Raw genomic sequence first — 17,114 nt, forward strand, 5'->3', positions numbered from 1 at the left:
CAGATTGCAACCACCTGCTCACAGTCTGGCCCCGGGAGTCCTAGGAGAGTGCTGTCCGCTTCTCCACAGACTACAGCATCCCCGCTCTCATAGAATATCAATGGTCCAAAGTGTTCTTTCGGCTCTGTAAATCTCACTGTCAGTATCTCCCAAGGGAAATGGAATAGGATGACAGTTTATTCATAGAGACTGAGATGGGGGCACATCAGTGGGAACACAAACAATAATGGAAGCTTTTAGTTATAGTCTGGACTCAGAGTAACAAATACACTAGGAAAAAGCAGAATCCAGGATGGCAGGCGGGCGGTGGTGGCGCACGCCTTTAATCCCAACACTTAGGAGGCAGAGGCAGGTGGATCTCTATGAGTTCGAGGCCAGCCTGGTCCAAGAGCTAGTTCCAGAACAGGCCCAAAGCTACAGAGAAACACTGTCTCAAAGAAAAAAAGAAAGGAAGGAAGGAAGGAAGGAAGGAAGGGAAAGAGAGAGAGAGAGAGAGAGAGAGAAAGAGAGAAAGGCACACACCGCATCTAGTTCTACCTACTGTGGAGTGCAAGGCCAGAGAAAACTTCAACCAATGACCTTGAGATAAGCCTGGTCAGCCAAGACTCCATTTGCAAAGTAATTAAAATAAAAATATTTGAAAGATTAACCTAGAATTTACAGTGACAATTTTCTTGCATGCAAATTGTAGATTATTTGAGTTATTATTACTGGACGGACAGGTCCATGGAGATAGGAATGTATTCCTATTGTTCACTCTATTTGTGGTATTTAAAAACTGGTCTGCCCATGGGAACTAGTTTGTAAAATAAATGAGGGCACACACTCTGAGCTTATGTGATTATTCAGAATTTTTTTCCCTCTTTTCACATCAGTGGTAACATACCTGCTTTGTGCTCAGTAAGCTGTGAGGATCAAAACAAACTCTTATAACATGTGCCTGAGAGTTTCCCAAACAGCACGCTTACTTGATGCCCAGGCATTTAGACCTTCTCATTTTATAAACAAATGAACTATGCCGCAAAGATTTATCAAAGGTCATTTAGCTGTAAGCACAGATTTAAGTGTTAAACCACTATGGGCTTCGATATTTTCAGCTAGCATAAACAATTTGATCTGTATACTTTCATCTGTTCCACCAGAGAGGTCTTTGGTTGACTTTAGTTCTTGCTTAGTTTATGCCAGTTGTTGGTTCACATATGTTAACTTACTTTAATAAAACAGGAGTATGTGTCTCTCCCTCGAGATCAGAGGTTCTCAACCTTCCTAAAGCTATGACCCTTCAACACAGTTCCGCATGTTGTGGTGATTCCCAGTCATAAAATTATTTTCAATGCTACTTTGTAACTGTAATTTTGCTACTGTTATGAATTAGAATGTAAATATCTGTGTTTTGCGATGGTCTCAGAAGACCCTGTAGCTTGAGAACCACGGCTCTAGAGTCTTCACCTGAAAGGCTTGAGGAATTGGCGGTCAACTGAAGTGAGTCAAGCAGTGGCGGAAGAGACAAAGGATCAAAGAGGTTTATCTTTCCTGTAGAGAGAAAGATAGTGAAGTAAAAACTTCAAACTTCTTTCTGCAAATGTCACCAACAGAAGGGAGTAGATCAGTCCAGCAGCCACTCTAGTAAGTGTAACCCCTTACAGGAGCCTATCAGAAGTGAATGTTTTATTTCTTAAAGTAATGTTTACTTATTTCAAGACAACTACACTGAGGGCCTGTATTGTCTCGCTTACATAGTATTTTTATACGCACAAATGTTGTCACATCAAATAGTCACAAAAATGATCTGCATTTTTAAAATTTAATAAAAAAAATTAGTTTTGCTGGTTGAAAATGGTAGTTCACTCTCTAGCCAGCACAAAACCAGTATGTAAGTTACAGTTAGAGGAATTATTGAGTTTGCTTGAGAGGGTGTGAAGGTGTCAGAGACAGACCCTGCTCCCACCCTTGGAAGTTCCACAAGAGCACCAAGCTACACAACTATCACAAAAATGCAGAGGGTCTAGGTCAGTCCCATGCAGGCTCCCTGGTTGTCATTTCAGTCTCTGTGAGCCCCTAGGAGTCTAAGTTAGTTGAATCTGTGAGTTTTCTTGTGGTGTTCATGATTGCTCTGTTTCCCATAATCCTCTCTCGTCATCTTCTGCAGGATTCCTTGAGCTCTACCTAATGTTTAGCTGTAAGTCTGCTTCTGTTTCCATCAGTTGATGGAGGAAATCTATGATAATAATTGAGGTAGGCACCAATCTATGTGTTTAGCAGAATATCACTAAGCATCACTACAACGACACTTTTTTTTTCTCCAGTCATGTTTTGTCTATCCTAGGTCTCTGGGTCATCCATCCTGTTGATCCTGGTGCTTCAGAGGGTTTCAACGGTTTTCTCACTCTCCTAGGATGAGAGTTAGGCTACATCAATCATTGTTTGAACATTCCCTCAAACTCTAGGCCACCCTTACTCCAGTACATCCCATAGACAGGATAGACCATAGGTTATGTGTCTGGGTTGGTGAGCCAAACCCTCCACTACAAGTCTTCCCTGGTCACAGGAGACTGTAAGTTCAGGCTATATATCTGTCTTTTCTAGGAGTCTTAGCTAGTGTCAACCTTGTAGATTTCTGGGAGATTCCCTTGCACCAAGTTTCTTCCTGAGCAAGATGTGTTGCCCCCTTTCTAGTAGTATAAGAACTTGAAATCAGGGATGGTGATATCTCAGGAAGTTTTTCATTTCAAATGAATAACTGAGACATAGAAAATTATTTCATTCTTTCATCAAGACTTTTATCATGAAGGGTTGTTGGATTTTTGTCAAAAGCTTTTTCAGCATGATCATGTGTTTTTTTCCTTCAGTTTGTTGACTACTGTATTATACTATACAAAACTATTAATCACCATATGGAAAAATGCAACATTTTACTACAAAGTCAATTTTAAACAGTATCTATCACAAATCCAGCTACTGAAAGAAAACTCCTACCCAGCAAAGTTAATTGCACCCATGAAGACTCAGCTTATAGATATCACAACAGCGAAACTCAAAGAAGGGAAACACACATACGTGCACATCACCACCATCACCACCACCACAAACAACAACAAAATAACAGGAATTAACATTCAGTAGTCACCAATATTGCTCAATACCAATGGTCTCAATTTGGCAATAAAAGGACACCAGTTAATAGAATGAATATGAAAACAGGACCCATATTTCTGCTGCATACAGGAAACCACCTCAACATCAAATATAAATATTAATTCAGAGTAAAGAATTGAAAAATATTTTCCAATAAGGCAACGTACAAAGCAAGCTGGTGTAGCTATCCTAATATCTTACAAAATAGATTTCACCTACAATTAATCAAAAGAGATAGAGAAGGGTATTTCATACTCATCAAAAGAAAAATCCTCCAAGACGAGGTCTTAATTCTAGACATCTATGCTCCAAATGTAAAAACACTCACATTTTTATTTATTTATTTTTCTTGTTAAAAATTTCTGCCTCCTCACCGCCTCCCATTTCCTTCTCCCTCCCCCCACTTCCCCTCTCCCTCCCTTTCCAATCCAAAGAGCAGTCAGGGTTCCCTGCCCTGTGGGAAGTCCAAGGTCCTCCACCCTCCATCCAGGTCTAGGAAGGTGAACATCCAAACAGACTAGGCTCCCACAAAGCCAGTACATGCAGTAGGATCAAAACCCAGTAGGACACTCACATTTTTAAAGAAACATTACTAAACCTTAAATAACACATTGAACCCCATGCATTAATAATGGAAGTCTTTAATAACCCATTCTCATTAATGGAGAGGTAATACATACAGAAACTAAGCAAAGAAATGATGGACCTAACAGACATAATGACTAAAGTGGACCTAGTAGATATCTACAGAACATTTAACCTAAATATAAAAATAACCTTCTCCAAAATTGAGCTTATACTTGGCCACAAAACACATCTCAACAGATATAAAAATATTAAAATAACCCCTGTATCTTATAAGAGCACCATGAATTAAAGCTGGATTTCAACAACAAAACAATAGAAAGCCTACAAACTCAAGGGAACTAAACAAGTCTCTACTGAGTTACCACTGGTTCTAGGAAGAAAGAAAGAAAGAAATTAAACCAGAAACCAATTATAAGACTTTATCTGTAAAGTATGTATATGATTCACACAATAAATATTAAAAGCAGAACTTTTATCATCTTTGCTATTAGAGAGATTTAAGAGATACATGTAGACACACTTATGAACTAATACATAGGATTCTAATTCATGTATTAGAATGATGCAGAATTGCAGGAGCCAGATAAGATACAGAAACTGTATACTCTCCTGACATATTCATTTGTCATAAATCTGTAACATGCTCCAGTTCCCCAGCCACAAAGCTGGAAATGATCTGACAGGTTGTCACAAAGAAGTCATGACAGACTTAATCAGGAAAGATTCCCAACAGGAAGGAAGTTTTGGATACATGGAATGTATTAAACCTTATGTACTCAGGTATATTTGCAAGTTAATTAATGTATGAAATCCAGTCTGTTTCAATCACAATTTCAATATTTTCATTTTTTCTATTTATTTATTTCTCTCCTTCTTACTTTTGTAATGTTAGAAATGTGACTTCAGGGCTCTATGTGTACTAGGAAAGTACTTGATCATTGAGACACACCTTCAGTCCTTATTGTTTCCATAACTTAAGAATCTAGTTTTATATTTAAAGGGGCTCTGGTTATTATAGCAACTAGGAATATGATTTATTCTCATAGCATGCACTGTCCTTTATGGATACCAATCAAGATCACAGTAATTTGACAATTGACTGGCAAGTTTAAATTAAGCAAAGGTCTTTAACTCGTAACTCCCCAATTTGTTTGATTTTGTTTAAAATTTCCCTTTTCTTTTTCCTTATCTGGCACTTTTGTATAAATGAGTGCTAACTTTTCTTTCACCTTCTTGAACATATAGTCAACAATTTCAAATTCTTTATTGCAATATTAAATGGGATTGAATCTCAGCCAGAGCAGCTTTTAGCCAAGAGGTCTTAGAGTCATCAGGGAAGAAGATGAATGTTGTCGTCTCCTTTCTGCCAAAGTAACTTAGTAAAGCATTCATCTTGTCTGAAACTGGAGCTGTACAGTATAGTTCTTAAAGGGCTGGTTTCCCTTTCTCAAAAAGTTTCATCAAGAGGTGATAAATTCGATATAACTCAACATCAAAAATTAGACACAAGAAAGAAAGAAAGAAAAAAAGAAAGAAAGAAAGAAAGAAAGAAAGGGTGTTGATTGAGGAAGAAGTAGTCTCACTGCTGCAGACACATTGGTCTACTTTCCCAGAGATGACAGTCCATCAGCTGGCACACTTCAACTTTAAAATCGATGGTGTGGCCAGGGAATTTGTCTTGGCTCAAGGTAGATCTATTTAGCTTTACATATGGATAGCAATAAATCATCCTAGATCAAAGGTCTACAAGATAATAGCTGAAAGCGATTGGAGTATTTTCTTTAGTTCTAGACAAAACTCTCCAGTGCATAAGCAGTGTGATACAAGTAGTTAACATTGCCCATATACAAACTGCCTTGCATTCTACAGCCAGACATTGAAACCCCTGCTCAGCATTTCCATTCACTTCTAATTCATGAACTTGGCACTTACAAATTTAAGAACCAAACTGCAGATTATTTTAAGCTTGTGGAAGTATGTGGAAGGCAAACTGTAAATCCCCGGAGCATGGGGCTTAGGTTGAGATCCTCACATATATTGTTTTTAATGCAGAATATAAGACTAAGTTTTAGCATTTGGTCAAGAGGGAAAGCGTATATATTGCTAAAATTTTGACAAACTAACTATATTCTTTTTACATAAACTGATTATGTGTATACCAAAAATCATATACAAATATTAATAGTTTTAAATTATTTTTGAGATTATAGAATAATTATATCATTTTATCTTCCATTTCATTCATTCAAGTTTTCCCATATAACAACTCTACTTACTGTATTTCATATTTATGGCCTCTTTTTTATTTGTTATTGTATATAGTTGACTTGTATAAGGATTATGATAAAAACAGAAATTCTAATTTGGATGGAGTCAAACTCAGGAGGTCTCAACCCTACACAAAGAAATATATGCAAGAAAGAATGGTGAAAGCAGGAGAAATATTCTTTGCCATGGAAGAACAACAATCGGGAATCTAATAACAAATAGTCGCCCCTGAACACATAATACAAATGACATTATACAGAGTGAGCAGGATACATATCTTAAAATCAACAAGCATAATTGTACTTTATTTTTCTGAAATAGGTCATCTTAAGTTTCCCAGACTGACTTTAAACTTATAATTTTTCTTTTGGGGTTACATTCCTGTGTCACTAGGTTTGGTTTTTAACCTCATAATCTTGAATTCAAAATATCAACAAAAATACTTCATAACAAATAGTGGTTTTATAAATGGACATGCTTAACAGAACCAGTATTCTTAAAGGATCTATGCTTGTCTACACTGGAGTCACTGGATGATAAAGAATGAATTGTAAGAGAATTTGAGTGACTTCTTATAATTAAATTTTGCATACTTAAAATTTTAATATAACTTCATTATTTTGCATTTGTAAGAGGGATATAATTTAGATAATGAATGGGAAGGGATAGTCCATTCAAATGAATAGAATGGGGTAGTTCATTTAAGAAAATAATATGTGAAAATTACAAATCAGAAATTTTCAAGCATATTGAGCTAGAATAGTCTCTTTGTTGAAACAGAGGTTTGAATTATAATAAATATGAAATACATGTTAAAACAAACCATAATGCCACCTATAAGCTGTAGAACTAACCCTTAAAGGAAAAAAACTGTTAGAGTTGATTAAGCAAAATGAAATGGTAACAGTGGTCTTTGCAAAAGATCAGCTGGGAAGGAATACACAAAATTTATCAGAATAGAGGGAACCTGTGATTGAACAAATCTACTTTTGCCAAATTACAGTGGAAGAAATATATGTTATCAGTAACCATGATCAAAAAATGAGTAATTGTGAGAAATATGATTATGGAAAATTTGGATATATTTACTAATAAGTACAAATATGTAGTTGATAACTTTAAAATATTAATTCATTTTTTGAAAAGCACACTGTTGAAATAAAACCTAATAAATATAAGAAATAAAACTAATGCAACTAAATACGTGGGCTCTGAAGGAAACATTACTTGGGCAAAACTTTTTATTAGCATCTTGGGCAATGATTAGTAAGTGTTTTTTGGGGATGTAGACTTAATTTATAATAATTAAGTTAGTTAGACAGAGAGGTCAAGCATTAAAGTGTCAGCAAAAATAACATGAGAATCTGAATTCAAATTTTAATACCAACCTAAAAGCTGCAAACCAAGTCATAAGTCTCTATCTGAAAAAGTCCAAATAATGTATGTATTCATGTTACAGATTTTCTTCCTTAAAATGGCGAAGATATAACTACTTCTTACATTTATAAACAGTTCTTTAGAAAGCACTAGTGCTATCAGCTATTCCTCTTGGAAAGTTTCCATAATTAGATCTGCTTCTAAAGTATATCCAAATACAGACAACACCTGCAGAAAGAATCTTTCTTAGAATGTGACCAGCTGCCTTATCACTAAAAAGAAAGACTATATCTTCTCAATTCATGAGTTAAATTGAACTCCCCCTTCTCTCTGTTCCTTTATTCACAACAAAAATGTTACTAAGAAGATTTGCAGGACATTTTGGAATCATTTCCAACCCCAGAAGTCCTCGGTGAGCACAGACAATCAGCTTTTTATTCTATTTATTTATTTATTTATTTATTTATTTATTTATTTCAGATTTTAAGAAAATCAAATGTTCCAGAAATCCCACAGCATCACTTAACTAAGAATCTTACCTTTGCCACCCATCCAAAGAATCTTTATTAATCCCAGTCTTTTTTGTTTTATAGGCACTTGATGTGGGAGTCCCCTCTGTGTGCTGTGATTACCATTAATGAATAAAGAAACTGCTTTGGACCTAGAGCAGGGCATAACTTGGATAGGCAGGAAAAACTAAGCTAAATGCTGCGGAAAGAAGGGTGGAGTCAGAGAAAAGCCATGGAGCTGCCGCCAGAGTAAGACATGCTGAAACTTTGCTGGTAAGCCACTTCCACATGATGATACACAGATTAATGGAGATGGGTTAAATTAATATGTAAGAGTTAGCCATTAAGTAGCTAGAGTTAATGGGCCAAGCAGTGATGTAAATAATACAGTTTCTGTGTGATTATTTCAGGGCTGAGCATCCACGAACCAACAAGCAGCTCTTCATACTACAAGCACTTGTGACTACAGGTCTGTTTGCTCTATGCTCACACTAAGTTAGGATTAATTTTGTTTCCAAGAGTTATTTTGTGACAGTTTGGATGTTTGACAGTGTTGACACAAGCTGTTAAGGTATAAATACAACTGTATTTCAGCAGATTACAGTTTTGATAGGAAGATGAAGAGAGAGGCACAGGCACCCACTCAACCATCTGCATGTCACTGTCTCACATAATTTTTTGTGGTACCAGGGTCTGTGTGTACCAGGGATTGCCACTCTAGAAAATGGTGGAAGCACCTTTCGAAAATTTTTGCCTGACAGTATCAAGGAATAACTGGAAGATAGTGCCACCCAGTTTTCCTTGATGCTATAAAAAGTAGATTTTTCTTATATATTATTATTATAAGAACAATAATATTTGGAGAACATTTCAGGAGGAAAGCGTTGGAAAATCCACTCTGTTCAAATTCAGCTAATATAGGGAGAAAATATAGATGAGATACATTATAAAGGAAATAGAAATACAAAGACTTAATGGTGCTTCCAATAAATAACAACCTGCAAATTTTCTAGCTTATCTATCTACTCCAGAATTATAAAAATTCTTTACTACACATATTGCTTCATAAAATATAATAAAAGTTTAGAGTGACATAAATATTTCTATTACTTCTTCAGTCAAAAATGGTCTAGTTGCCTCTCTGATAGATTCTGCAACTACCAATGACAGGGCATGACAGTGATCAGCAAATCTAGATTCTACCTCCTTGTGAGTTATCAATTCATTGGCGCATGTTATCTTAGGTGTGTGCCAACAGGTTGGGTCCATGTCCCATAATAAGCAATGACTAGGAATATCTATTACTATTAAATGTAAGTATCTTAGAGTTATATTAGGATATCACCCTAAATAGGACAAGATTTGCCTTCATCCAAAGAACAAATCAAATCAAATCAAATCCATTCATTTGATTATGGGTGAGTACAAAGACACCAACCCTAATAGTCTAAGGAAACTTAGCAGGAACAAAGCAGAGCATACTTCCATCAGAAGTTTAGTTTAATTTAAAAGAACAATAACATTGATATGTGATAGGTTTTATAATATCAACTGTAAGTTCTGAAATTTACCTTTTGAAGTTAAGAGCAATCAGAGGTAGTTACAGAATAGGGTGAGAAAAATTTGAACACTTGATTAGTCAGGCATTATATAGACTGCTTAAACAGAAAATAATGGAATCTTGGAGGTTACTGTCTGCTAAAATATAATGAAATGAGCAGGGAGTATCACCTTGGTGGTTTTCTGTAGTGTGACGTTAACCTTCACACTAGAAGTGGAACAATTCACACCAGAGTGATATGTTCTGTTGCAATGAATAAATAAATGAATGAATAAATGAATGAATTTGAAACATACACTTTTAATGATCTGTGTAGATCTAAGGACTCTGGATATTTCAGAAATGGAAAGCATGAAGTAGATTATTTTTCTTTGTCAGAAATATGACCATCCCTAAAAGATTTGTTCTTTTAAACTTACAGAGGTATATTTGGTATACTTGTAATAAACTTGAGGACAAAGGAGGAACTTTAAACTTAAAAGGAATTAAAAAGTTGCTCAACTTGTGAACTCTCAATGATGTCAATCATTGGCACTCTTATTAGTTTATTGTGACAAAAATGTTTTTTTTCTTTTACCCAAGGCAAAGAAGAATATAAAGCAGACAAAGCACTTATTGTATATCTGAAAATTTTCTACTTTGAAGTTAATGAAAGTAATCTGGGAGAAAAACAAAACTCAGACTCTCTTAACAGACTAGAAACAAATATTGCCTACAGGAAGGATAGTTTGCCTGTACAGTGAGCTGGAACTAGGAGAATAAACCCCCCAAAGCACAAAAGTCTGCACAATTTTCAATTAGCATGAGGGATTTTAGGAAATGAGATTTGGAGGAAAAACAATTGAAATATATTTCCTGTTGGGAACAAACCATATTCTCTACCAAGAACTGCATTTTTGTCATACAGGAAAAATTGCTCATATAACCACAATGTCCTTGTTCTCACTCTCAAGCACAAAATAAACATCTGTCTGATAGGTCATTTCACCTGGGTGAAGGAATCCAGCCACACTTAGCAGGCAATCCTATTTCCATACCATTTATCGCACCCAGGACTGTTTGGAGCACACAGTCTATGACAAGCAGCAGTTTAAATAGAGATTAGTGTGGCGGTTGAACAATAATTCAAATCCAAGTGAACATGAAACCTTAAAAGCCAAAATCACTCCATCTTTCCTGTTCTGGTTCACCAGTCTATTTCAAGGCAGCGTAAGAAAGTCCAACTTCTAGAAATTATAGAGTAACTTCAGCTTTCAAATAGGGTGTTATAACTATTATAAATAAGACCTTTTATATTAGTATCCCAATATCACTCAAGTTGGTCTCATATTTGCAAATTTTTTTGCATATTCACTATAATTGTATTAAGATAAATGGAGAAGACTGGGTGTAGACAGGGAAACTAAGATAGTCCCTCATACAGTTGGTAATGAACCACTCTGAGATGAAAAGACTATATCATAAGTTTTATTAAATATATAACAGGAATTTATCCCACATAGATTTTCTCAAGTTTCACCCTACAATAGAATAACGCCTTCTGTGTATTCTAGATCTCTGGTCTCTTCACATTCATATGTCCCAGGAAACTGCTCAATATTATGTGCCATATTGAGTATTTTAGAACCTGAATTATATTGACTTATTTATATGTTTTTTTTAAAAGAGCCTACAAATCACAATCCAAGAGAACCTAGACAACAATGAGGATCCTATGAGAGATGCATGATCTAGTCTGCATGGGAAGTAGAAAAAGACACAATCTTCTGAGTAAATTGGGAGCATACGGACCTTGGGAGGGGGTTGAAAGTGAAGGGAGAGGCAGGGAGGGGAGTAGAGAAAAATGTAGAGCTCAATAAAAATCAATAAAAAAATTAAGACTTGTCATTCATGCACAGAAGTCTAATTGTTGACAATATATATATATATATATATATATATATATATATATATATATATATAAAGTTGGATGTATAATGGAACCAGAATGGTACAAAATAATCAAGGGGGCGTGAAATAGAGAAATAAGTAGGTATTTATTAGATTAATGTCAAAAAAAAACTAGATGGATTCACTTATGCAAACAACAAGGAAACATCATAAGTGTTCCAAAACTGCCCCTGCTAAAAAGCAAGACACATCTGAGCCTAAATCTTTAGATAATCCTGCTGTCTGAAGAAAGAGTAATCGTTACTTTCCACTTTTAACACATGCCAACACAGAGCAGCCTCGTCAGGGCACATTCTGCTTGCTGCATTGCCCAAATTATTTTTTTATCTTAGAACATTTTAGAGTAGTCATAGTTACATTTTCAAACTCGTGGAATACATACACGGAGACGAATAGGCACAGGCTAGTCAGATGAGTGAGATGGCTATGTGTGAAGTCTAATGTAACTCTAACAAAAGTAAATGAAATCTTTGTACCTCCTGAAGCATTACAATGTATAGTGATATTCCATTTGTATTTAAATAAATAATGCTTGTCTGAAAATCAGAGAGTAAAACAGCCCCACCGATCAGCCTTAAAGACCAGGCAGTGGTGATACACACCTTTAATCCCAATAGCCACAGTAGTTTGCCATAGAAGTCTGGCAGTTATGGTGCACACCTTTAATCCCAGCCCTAGAGAGGAATATAAATCAGGAGGAGACAGATCTCACTAACAGTCTCATTCTGAGATTCCTAGAGGCAGGATTGCTACTTTATGACTAAGGTAGAAGTAAGAGCCAGTGGCTGGCTGCTTTGTTTCTCTGACATTCAGGCTGAACCCCAATGTCTGTCTCTGGGTTTTCATTAATTGTGCTACAGTAATGGGGTTATGGCAGTGGGTCACAAAGGATGTAGTTCATATTTATTTCTACTATATTTATAAGTTCACCCTAGTAACTAAGAAGAACTCAACACCGTCATATAAATATTTATTGGTCATTCTTTATTTAGGCTTTATCAAATTTTAGAATACAAAAAATTTGGCATCAACAACTTTAATTTCTATTATTAGTAACATATTTTCTGCCCAAAGAACAGACATCTGAAAACCACACTGATGTGTAGTAAAGAATATTAAAGACTAACACTAATCAGACTTAGCACAGAAAAATTATGTGAGCAACCACAATAAATAATTATATAACCTGCCAACAATTTGGAAAATTATTCGATAATGACATTAATACTTCCAGATACAATAGGCATTAAAAACCTTGGGCTCAATGTGGAAATGTATTTATTTATTACTATTCATGGGAGACTAGTCCCAGTGTGCCTGTGAATCAGAAGTAGATTTTTTTATAAGTCCCTTCTATAAAATTTACATTTACATATAAGATTTACTTTTAAATATAATCTATGGATAGCCTCTCATAGTTATTAAACAATATCTAGATAACATGAATTACAGAGTATGAAAACACTATATACATGGTTACTGTGGTCTGCTGTTTAAAAAGCGGTAACAAAAAAAAAAAAAAAGTTCCGTACATGTTCAGTACTAATCAAGCTATTTTACGATATTATTTATCTACATTTGGCTGATTATGCAGATACAGAACAAAAGCGGTACTCATTTCAGTAAATAGTATTTATTGATGCCTACTGAGTGCAGCATTGTTTTCAACTATTTTATGAATTATACATTAGTGTATAAATTACAACAAAACCTTCACTTCTTATAAGCTACCTTTTTACAAGTAGAAGAAGATTTTTTATTGATTTTATTGAGCTCTGCATTTTTCTCTGCTCCCCTCCCTGCCTTTCTCTTCCCTTTCAACCCTCTCCCATGGTCCCCATGCTTCTATTACTTAGGAGATTGTGTCTTTTTCTACTTCCCATGCAGATTAGATCATGTATCTCTCTCTTAAGCAATGTATCTCATTATTGTCTAGGTTCTCTTGGTTAGCGATTTGTAGGCTCGTTTAAAAAACATATAAATAAGTCAATATAATTCAGGTTCTAAAATAGTCAATATGGCACATAATATTGAGCAGTTTCCTGGGACATATGAATGTGAAGAGCCCAGAGATCTAGAATACACAGAAGGCATTATTCTATTGTGAGGGTGAGACTTGAGAAAATCTGAATGAATGCAGGAGTGAAGGCATAAGTCATAAACAATGCCACACCAGTTTGGAATTATGATTAATAGGGTGGTATTTATTTAAAGGGGAAAAAACTTACAGATCACCATCAGCCCTCTGCGCAACCAGGAAGGGAGTCTAGTCGCCTGCAGAGCAGGAAGTGAAGAGAGAGAGGAGAGGGAAGTGGCCGCTTTTTTTAAGGGAGAGAGACCATGCCCCAATGGGCTGGTATCTCAGCAGCTATAGGCTGGAGGAGTGGGAGGACCTCCCGCAACACAGGAGTTAGTAGGAGGGCTGGAGAGATGGAGGGCTTCCCATCTGCAAAGGCCCTGAAGCTGAAGCACACAGAGTGAGTTCAAGGAGAGAAAGTTACCCAGATGCAGAGGCATGGCTTGTAGATAACAAAGACAAGAGGAGGAGATAAGAATGTTCAAACTTTGGGGAGAGTCAACCAAGACCCTGGAAAACCACCATGAGCAATGGCTTCTACATCCATAGAAAAATATATATATACATATACATACACACACACACACACACACATATATACATATATATTGCAGTTTACTGATATGTTTCTACACAGGATTGTATATAGTTCCCAATGGCCTCAAACTGTCTAAATATTTGTCCTATATGGGTCTCCTAATATAACTTCAAACTCCTCATCCCTTGGCCTCTCTCTACCTTCCATGTACTGCATATTTGGAACATAGCAATGCAGTAACAGTCATATTCTAAAAAGGATTAATAATATGAACAAAATATTCTTTTACTTATGTCAAATAAAGTTCGAAACTATTTATTGCAAGGATTAATTTAGTGCTAAAACAATCATCTCAGAAAAAGCCAACTATGATAATTTAAAAATGAGACAGGAAGAGTTTCACATAAAAATGGAAAACAAATGAAACAAGACTATTCATGGAATCAGCAAACAGTTTTATCAAATGCCGGCCAAAATAGAATTCTAGATCATTCTGATAATTTAGTAGATTAAATTAAGGATTGTGATAAATTAAATGACACACAACACCTTGATAGATTGTTATCATCAAACCTCCTTTATAAAATAAATAAATAAACCGGTGAGGCATTTGAAATACATTAAATATTCAAGCAAATTAGAAAAATTTCATCCATAAGTAAGTGAATTTAGGTCCTTAAAACATAAATTCTCTTAAATGATTTCTGACAGGAAAATATGGATAAGGGGTTTGCTAATCATTTCATGTTGCACAAGTAATCTACTTGAAATTTTAAGAAGCAGAATAAATGTGGTACAGGTTTTATCTTTATTTTCCTCAAAAAATAGTCAAATAAAAATGTCATTTTAATATTCACTGTGAAGAGAACCAAAAAAAAAAAATAAAACAAGAAGAGGATTGATTACCTGAGTGTCTGGCAAGATGGGGTTGCTTTCCTTCATCTACATTTGTGCAAATTAGATGCACAAAGTATACCAACAACTCTATATTTCTCTAAATCTCTGATTATAATTGCATGAGTATCTCATGTTCTTAAATACTTTTTGAAGAAGTAATTCATAATAAACAGTAGCAAAGCTAAGGTTTGTTTCAACCTTGAAATTTTAGTTAACGTCTGCCAGACACTTCTTAATAGCACCAATTTTTGCTATGTTCTTTTCTTTAAATACAGTTACTCCTTGGGTGGCTTAAGTACATATCATGTTTGAAATGGGATGTTCCATTATTTTAGTTACTGGCACATCAATTCCATCATAATTCAAAATAACCAAAAGGAGGACCTTATTACCTGGAAGTGTGGAAAAGATGAATTCTATAGTGAAAAAAGGTATAAATTTCAAAAGAACCAAACATGGGATTGTTAAGCTCAAATCAACATTTTTATCATGTTTACTACAATGTAAACTACTTTTAGTGTCCATTTTTTATATCCGGGTCTTACTGTGACATGTAGGTCTACACTTTTTGAACACATATTCAGAAGCTATTTATATATTTTCTGACAAATTTTTGCAAAAACTAAATGAAAATATGAACACTATAAGAGAGTACAAAACACCATTTATTAAGTTGATTCTACTTACGAAATAATTTGCTCACAACCATATATAAACATAAATTTCATAAGCAATGCAATAACTGCTTTAGCATGCCATTTTCATATAACTTGATACTCTTTTTGATAGCCAGTAGCTACATAGCGAAGATAAACTGACAAGTTTTAACTGTGTTACTTTGAATTAGGGATTTGTTTCCTAGCCAAACCAATCATAATGTAATAATGAGAGAGATGGATCCATTCCTCTGTCTCCATGTTTCCTGTAGGCATATTTCACCCTTTAAACTTTTCAACATGTAACTTTATAATATCTTACAAGTGTCTGTGGTTGTGGCTTTTGGACAGTGATATGCATGGTTTGGGTGAATTTAAATTCTCTCCCTTAAATCTTCCCCAACAATTTTGCATTTTCCAAGGAAGACTGATGTTATAGTAAGATGTGTATTCCTGTAGAGGGTTGCCTGCCAAGTTATCTGAATTTCCTCTCTTCCCACCATGATATAATTTGAAAGGATATTGTGTAATGAACCATGGCATAGTAAAGGCTGGGATGACCTTATGAATGGGCAATGGGAAGGGAATTAAGTAAAGGAAGAAACATGAACATCCTGTACTTAAATGTCACATAGTGAACTTATCGTCCAATTTGAAACATCATGTTCAATTAAGATTTCTAAGATTTCGATCACACAGGCACTTGCAAAATTACATACCTTTGAGAGAGTTTTGACATGAATTTAACTCAAATGATTACTAAAAAGACTGGACTACAACCAGGTTACATCTCTATAGGGTTGAGAATACCTGTGAAACTTTTTCAGCCACATGGAGAACTACTGGAGTAACTAAAGTTGCAAAGAACTTTGTAAACTCAAAGAGGACTCCATTTGTTGAAAAACGAAAGAAAGAAAAAGAATTATACTCAATGAATGCTGAGAGCCTCAATTATCTGTGGGTTTTAGGCATAATTATTAAAAATGCAATCATTCATAAACTATAGTGGTTTAGGAAAGCGGCAATAATAGGTTCTCCTCTGGGATCCATGTTCTCACTAGCCATGAGTAGTTTGCTAGATTTTTAGTACCTGGTATGAATTTCCTCTTATTGAGTGAGCCTTAATTACAATTAGACCATTAGACAGCTTTTGGCGATCCTTAAGATGAAAACATCACCAGAAAACAATATGGAATAATGTGTCTGGACAGTCATTTTTATGATTTATAAGCTCTATAGATGGGTAAGATGATGAATGTTTGTCTCCCTTGGAGGCTTGCATAGCTATTTCCTACTCTCTAACAGCTAGTTCTTGAGGAAGAGTTTCACAGATCGTTATCAGCTTGGTTCCTCTAAGTCCTGTGTCTAAAGTCTGCGGTTTTAGCAACCAGATTTTACTTTAAGTTCTCGGAAGTAGACAAAGGGAAAAGCTTCTTTGTGCAACAGATGGAGACTACTAGAGAAATGCACTGCTGATTAAATGCAGAGAATAAGAGATAATGGTGTGCCCAATATGATACACTTGTAAAGCAACCACTGCCCCTGAGACTCTGAGAAA

The sequence above is a fragment of the Microtus oregoni genome, unplaced genomic scaffold (genome assembly GCF_018167655.1).
Source record: "Microtus oregoni isolate MIOR12 unplaced genomic scaffold, Mior012 000041F_ref0000270, whole genome shotgun sequence".
Taxonomy (NCBI): Eukaryota; Metazoa; Chordata; class Mammalia; order Rodentia; family Cricetidae; genus Microtus; species Microtus oregoni.